The sequence below is a fragment of the Oryza glaberrima genome, chromosome 3 (genome assembly GCF_000147395.1).
Source record: "Oryza glaberrima chromosome 3, OglaRS2, whole genome shotgun sequence".
Classification (NCBI taxonomy): Eukaryota; Viridiplantae; Streptophyta; class Magnoliopsida; order Poales; family Poaceae; genus Oryza; species Oryza glaberrima.
Genome location: NC_068328.1, coordinates 20743646 through 20750924, shown reverse-complemented (window position 1 = coordinate 20750924; position 7279 = coordinate 20743646).

The window sequence follows — 7279 nt, the reverse complement described above, 5'->3', positions numbered from 1 at the left end:
TTCTCACAAGATAAATCTAAATTACTGAGGAAGATAATTCTATTGATATCAGAGTAATAAACAAAATAAAAGTAATGAGAGAAGATTACCGACAACTCCGGAATTCTTCCGACTTCTTCTACTCTACTCTCTTCCTAATTCTAGTATACAATATAATACAATAGAGCCTCTTATAATTTAGATCAAGCTTGGAAGTGTGTGTGTGAGTGAAGGAGTGAAGCTCCTTATATAGAGGTAGGTATGACGGTTGGGAGAAGGGGAAATGTCCGAACTACCCCGCAACCGCCATCAGGGAGTCATCTGGAGCGTCGACGCCAAACCCCAAATCCAACGGTGGAGATGGTGGTTCGGCCGAACCTAGGCTGGGCCCTCCTGGCCTGGCCTTCGGCCTGTGGACTCCCTCTGTTCTGCCTTATCCATTTCTGTGAATTTTGGGCTGATTCTCTGGTATTTTGATGAAGTTCACAACCCATCCTTGTATGGATACATGTTTCTCCCTCACTTTGGTCTAATTTTCCTCCCAACTCCTGGGTTTATTACTTGCATCAAATAAACACCAACACACTGTGGAATATGTGAGATTTAATACCTATCACTATGTTGGATGTTTTATTATCTGGACTTTATGCAGATGTTGGCGGTATAGAATTGGCATTTAATAACTGCCAACAGCAACTTCAGCCGGCGGTGGTCAAGTCCTCCCGCGAGGACGTGACTCAACGGCAGTCGTCGCCGTCCCCTCCATCACCGCCCCTAGCCGCCGTCGGCGGCCCGCCTTTGCTGCCCCTAGCCAACGCCATCCCAGCTACCGTCGCCTCTAGCTGGCGCTACGTCGTCGTCATCCGTAGCTAGCGCCGGCTGCTGACCCGGCCATCGTCGTCCCCTGCCATCACTCTGTCTTCACTGCCCATAACCGTCACTACCCTTGTCCCTAGCTGGCGCCACCCCTAGCCGTCGACCCATCGTTGCTTTGTCTTCTCGTGCCGGGTGCTGCGGGGCCCCGCTCACCCGGGGGTCCCCTGCGGGGGCGGGGGCAGGGGCGGGTGGGGTTTTCCACCCGGCTAGCAATGTGGGGCCGGGGCCGGGGGGTAAATGTGGGGAGCAGGGGCAGGGCCGTTCTTGCCCATACCGGCCACGCCCCGCTGCCATCCCTAATAACATGTTGCTTTTCAATTTGCTGAGTAACTTAATGTATGTTCTAGAAAGCTTAAAGAATAGAATCACACTATTGAGATTTTAAATGCTGAAATTGTTAGGTTAAAATCTTCAATTCCTAATGATTATGAATGCAAATATTGTGAAGCTATAGTTTTTTGAAAATTTTGCTTTGCGAGATGTTAATAATGCTAATTGCTTGAGATTGGACTCTGAGATAGAAAATATTGAAAGGCTGATTCTTATTTTGCTCTTGGTGCTTCTTTACATGATTGTTTTTTGATGAGTTTATTTTTACAAATGTTTTGAAAAGGTATAAGTGCGAGTTTTTTGTTCAATGTTTTGAGTGTAAAAAGATTAAACAACGCAAGGATGTTTTGAGTTCTGTCACTTGCTCAGAGTGTTTTTTTGGAATGAGATGAAATCAAATGTTGTTTTAGCTTGTATTGAGCTTTTGTGAAACATATAAACCCATGAAGTGCTTTCTTGTTCTAATTGTCACAAACAAAAGGAAGTTTTAGTTGATTGCAAAAACTATGCTAATTTAATATAAGAAGTTTCTTCATTGATTCAAGAAACAAAGTCTTTGATTTAACAACCATCCACTAAAAAAAAATTCGTCGTGAGAAGTATACGTGTTCTTTTTGGAAAAGATGAGCATTTGTTAGCTTTTCTCACAGACTTGCTCGTAAACAGAAAAAGAAAATATATTGTTTTTGCAAAATTTAAATGGCAAAAATGAAAGGTTTTGGGCCAAGGAGATAGGTAAGGCTGATACTATTTAGTTGGTTGTTGACGGTCGTTATAGACCGATTTCGAGCATCAATATAATCAAAATAAAGGATGACTACTTATGCTTGTAATACATATTTGTTTTAGAATAATCTATTTCCACTTGTACTTGGATTTTATTTGATTTTATTTGTCTTGAAATCTGACTCAGGAACATCATTAGATACACCTCCTTCCTATGCGACGGTGGTGGGTGGATGAGCTTTGCTTTTCTGTCTATGGCGGAGGTGAGGTCATGGTAGAGCACATAGCGCTCGAGTAGGTTTGGAGTCAAGCGACCGATAGAGAGAGGGCAGGAGAAGACAAGATAGACAGTATAAGAAAGATAATTATGGTCTCAGGTGGTGCGGTCGTGTCAAAATCATCTTTAACATCTTTTTTTAAAACAACGATCTATTAGGAATGAGATCTCTAATGGTTTTTTTAATGTTTATAAAAGATAAAATCATTTGTAATGGTTAAAAAATAAAACCTATGAGAGATGATATCTCATATGTGAGGATGTAATTGCTTCTAATTACCACCAATCACATATAACCACATATTTGTGACATGTTGTCCACATATCCATATCTCAAACATGCTCTGTTCAGATCCATTAAAGTCCTCGTTTTTTTCTTCAGCTTCAAATTACAACTTTCCTGTTTTTCGTTAGTACGCTTTTTGAACTGTTAATTGGTGTGTTTTTACAAAACCATTTTATATAAAAGTTTATTAAAAAATCAAATAAATATATTTTTAATGTTTGTAATAATTGATACTCAATAGTTCATGTGATAATGACTTATCTCGTTTTGCGTGATGCTAAAAAGCTAAAACAAGTTGAGCATTCAAACAACCCTTAAGGATGGAGTCACCTCAAGTTCTCTGTCGACTTGTCAAGAAGTTCATTTCTATAGCAGTGTCTAACTTGATCGCCATGAAATATTTATTTCTTATGTTTACTTTTTTTTTTGCAGAGTATTTCGTATGTTTACTTAACTTTGAGTAAGTGCAATACCAGTCTTTCTTTTACAAATAGTATTGATATACAAATTGATTGCACGTATACTTCATATAATTAATTACATATTGATTATTTTTGCATAAAATTAATAATTTTTGAATAATAGTCAAGACACAAGAGTGTTTCAGTCGACACATATATACTACATAAACATAAAAAGGGACAGCACTATAGGTGCTAAAATGCTAAAATGGGACAGCACTATAGGTGCTAAAATGCTAAAATCAACCGCCGTAGACCTTTTTCCACCTCTGCATGGTGGAAAAATATAGAAACAACACCTTTCAGCTACCATAAGTGTCAGTTCTAAAGAAAAACTAGCACCAATACTATAAGTGCCGGTTTTTAAAAAATCAACACCAAAAAAAAAAACACGAGCTCAGCCGATCGACTGACACCCATATCCACTCGCGATATTTATCTACTCGCCTACCCGGTCATCATCCTTATCCCCTCTCTCTCTTCTTCTCGCCAACCCACGATGTCCCCCTCTCTCTCTCTCTCGCTATCCCTGTCACCCGCCCACTCTTCCGCCTGCCTCGCCTGCAGTGGTCCAGCCCCTTCCCCCTCCACCTCCACTTCTCCCTCCACTGTCAACTCCTTCCCCACAATTTCCTCCTCTTCATCATGTAGGGCGGAGAGGACCGCATCATTATGCTTGGTGGTGTCCCCACCTCGGCGATAGTGGGCGGATTCGATGGTGAATTCTTCCACAGGTGGCGACGACAATGAGCGACGACAATAAGAAACATGGTTGGCTGTGACGACGGCATCGGCGGCTCCCGCGGGCCGATGTGGGAGACGACAATGGTCAGCAAGCGGCGGCGGTGGCCTTCTCTCCATCTGCATCCTTCCCTGAGTTTTGTTCTTGGATGTTCTTCCATGATGACTGTGATGTCAACTTTATTTTCAGATGTTGATTTTGTAAGATTGTTATTGTTCCGTGATGTTCCCAACCGGCACCAATCAACTTTTTTTATTTTTTATTAGTAGTGTGTCTTGACTATTGACAAACTCCAGTTTGAATTATAGTACGTCTTGAAAGTTATTTAAGTCCGATGTATACCTTCCTTTTCTCCTAAAGCAAAGAGATGCGGTTATTAAAATATTATTATTCATCAGATAATAAAGTGACGTTAATTACGTTGTCCAGGCCGGGTCATCACTTTGATTTCTTAATTTAGATTCGACATAAGTTATCTCTGCTGTCAGCATTTTACCAGATATATAGTTCGTACGTGAACTACTACGTATATATGTGAGCGAAACGTATCCGCAGCGAATATATATATATATATATTAGTAGCATATGCAAAGTACTTTTCTGGGGAAGTTTCATTCTGCTACTAATTTGGTCAAGGTGTAGTGATGTCACACATACTACTAAGTAGGCACATGACAATATTATTTTTGTGAAGCATTGTTGTTTATTTGATCTTATAAACCTTTCTATTTGAGTTGGACTAAGCTAGGCAGCAATAATTGTTCTCACGGAGTTTTTCAATGCCTCTCCATGTTCGTCCTTTATTGAAACAAGAGAGAATTCACTCAGTGCCATTGAGTTTATCGTGTTTTTACAATCTACCGCCGACTTTGCCAAGTTCAATAATATACCATTGTGTTTTCTTTAACTTCCACTGTGTGCCATCGCTGTCCATAAGCCATTAGTTAGCATCCGTTTGTTGTATTGGATTTTCACTTAATGACTAAAATACCCCTTGACTCCCCCAAATCGCTCACTCTCTCTCCCCCAGCGAGGCGGCACCGACTCCCTATCGATGCGCCGCCGGCCGCCCAACTACCCATCAACGCGATGCCGACCACCGGACTTGGCGCCACCATCCCTGTCGTCCGCCCACCATGGCTCCACCGCCGCTGTCCTGGCGACGCCGCTTGCAGCGTGGCCGCAACCGGCCACCGACTGTGCCTCCGCCATGGGCGTCTGGCGCTTCCATCCCCTCCGCGGAAACCACCTCCACCAGCGTCACCACGACCAGCCACCGCATTCTGTCGAACACCTTGGGCGCGTGCTACATCTTCTTCTCTGCTCCACCACTGCGACATCACACTTCGTCATTCCTCCATCTCTCGGTAATACCTCACTCCTATGACTCCTCCTAGTCCCCTAGGAACTAACTCCCCATCAATTTCGTCTAGTATGGCCCTAACCATGCCAACCCGAGCTCCAAAGCTCTGTTCATGGAGGTCACCGTGGACATGCCATGCCGAGGGCTCTCCTTTCTGTCTTACTGGAAAAACGGAACCCCCATACATCGTAGATGCTCACGCCCTCGTCAATTTGGCCGAAGTTCTCGCCTATCGCCATAGCATCTTGCAACCGGACCTCAACCATGGCGTGCAGTGCCAGGCCACATACCTTTGCTCCGTCTTGTGCTGCCGTCACCGGTGGAGGGTCGTTGGAGCTCCTCGGCACCTCCCTCGGCCGCTGCCGAGCCACCTGTGCCCCGTCTTGGCTGTATCCCGCTGTACCGTGCATCCTGCTGTTGCCTGGCCGGAGGTAGAAGAAGATAGGAGGGAGAAATATAGATAACAACTAGGGCCCACCTGTCATTAGGGGCAAATAGGTCTTTTTACACTGGTGGAGAAACCATCTTTGGTCAGTCAACCCAAATCCACAATAGTCCCGGTTCCATTAAAAACCGGGAGTAAAAATGATTTTTAGTCTCGGTTTATAAGAACAACAGGACAAGATGATCTTTATTTCCAGTTGGTAATATCAACCAGGACTAAAAATGATCTTTAGTCCCGGTTGGTGTTACCAACCGAGGCTAAAGATGATTTTTAGTCCCGGTTGGTTCCATGTAAGGCTGTGTCAGGCGCCTAGGATCTTTAGTCCTGGTTTGTAACACCAACCGGGACTAAAGATGATTTTTAGTCTTGGTTGGTTCCATGTCAGACTGTGTTAGGCGCCTAGGATCTTTAGTCCCGGTTTGTAACACCAACCGGGACTAAAGATATATCTTTAGTCACGGTTGGTGTTACTAACCGGGAATAAAAATCAACACGTACTATATAATCCCTATTACTTATCCTCTTCTCTCGTCCACACAACAAACTCTATCTCTATCTCTTTTCTTCCTCTCTAACTCCTGCCTTATCTCTTTCTTTCTTTCTTCCCCTCCAACTCCTACCTTAGGATAAGCGGCTGATCGAGCGAGATCGAGCGCGAGAGCAGGCCGGCCGGGCGGCGGCGCGGCAGCGGGCGGCGCGGCGGCGGGCGGTGGCGCGCAGGGCCGTGCAGTAGCGGGTGGCGCCGCGGCGGCGGGCAGCGGCGCGCGGCGGTGGCCGGCCGGCACGAAGAGGAGGCTGCAGCGGCCGGCTGGCCGGCCGGCGCCGCTGTGTTTTTTTTTTTAGAATTTGTGATGTATTGCATGATCTTGTGATATATGTGATTTGTGTGTGATGTGAACTTGTGATGTAATTTGATTTGTGTGTAATTTTTTTTAGGATTTGCGATATATTTGATTTGTGTGTATAAGTAACTTTAAGATTTGGGATTTGGGGATATGCATGCCACTTGTTTTGGGAGAAAATAAAAAAGAAAAAAAAAAGAAGAAAGGGGACCATCTGGAGTGTTGTTATCCCCTCTTTAGTCCCGGTTGGTGTTACCAACTGGGACTAAAGATAATGATCTTACCAACCGGGACTAAAGATCGATCTTTAGTCCCGGTTATTTCACCCGGGATTAAAGATAGTGATCTTTAGTCCCGGATTCGTAGTCCTGGTTGGATAACCGGGACTAAAGGGGGGTTACGAACCAGGAGGAAAGATTGTTTCTCCACAAGTGTTACAACGCTAACAAATGTTAACTGGACTGTGATGGCACACAATGAAGGTTAAAGAAAACACAATAGTATATTATTGAACTTGGAAAAGTCGGTGGTAGATTGTATAAGCATGATAAACTCAGCGGCACTGAGTGGATTCTCTCTTGAAACAATGATGGACCAAAACGATTTGGAAGGTGGAAAAAATGGTAACCCCTACCAAAAACTGAAAAGTGTTATTTCATAACCTAACCTATATATAGGTAGTTCGCGTGTTGCTAGAAAAAATTATGTGATAATATAGTAGATATAAGTTCTAAAAAATTCTATTACTAGTATACGATTTACTTTCGTATGCTTATATGTTTTTATATCCTTGATCAATTATTCAAAGGTTACAAATAATTAAGTTGTATAGTGTGGTTTTTAGGGAAAGAGATGCAATTTTCACTTTTGATGACGACTAAAAACAATTGAAATGATGTGGCTTCGTGAAAGAAGACAGAATTACCATTAACTACACTCAGTAAAGATGAAT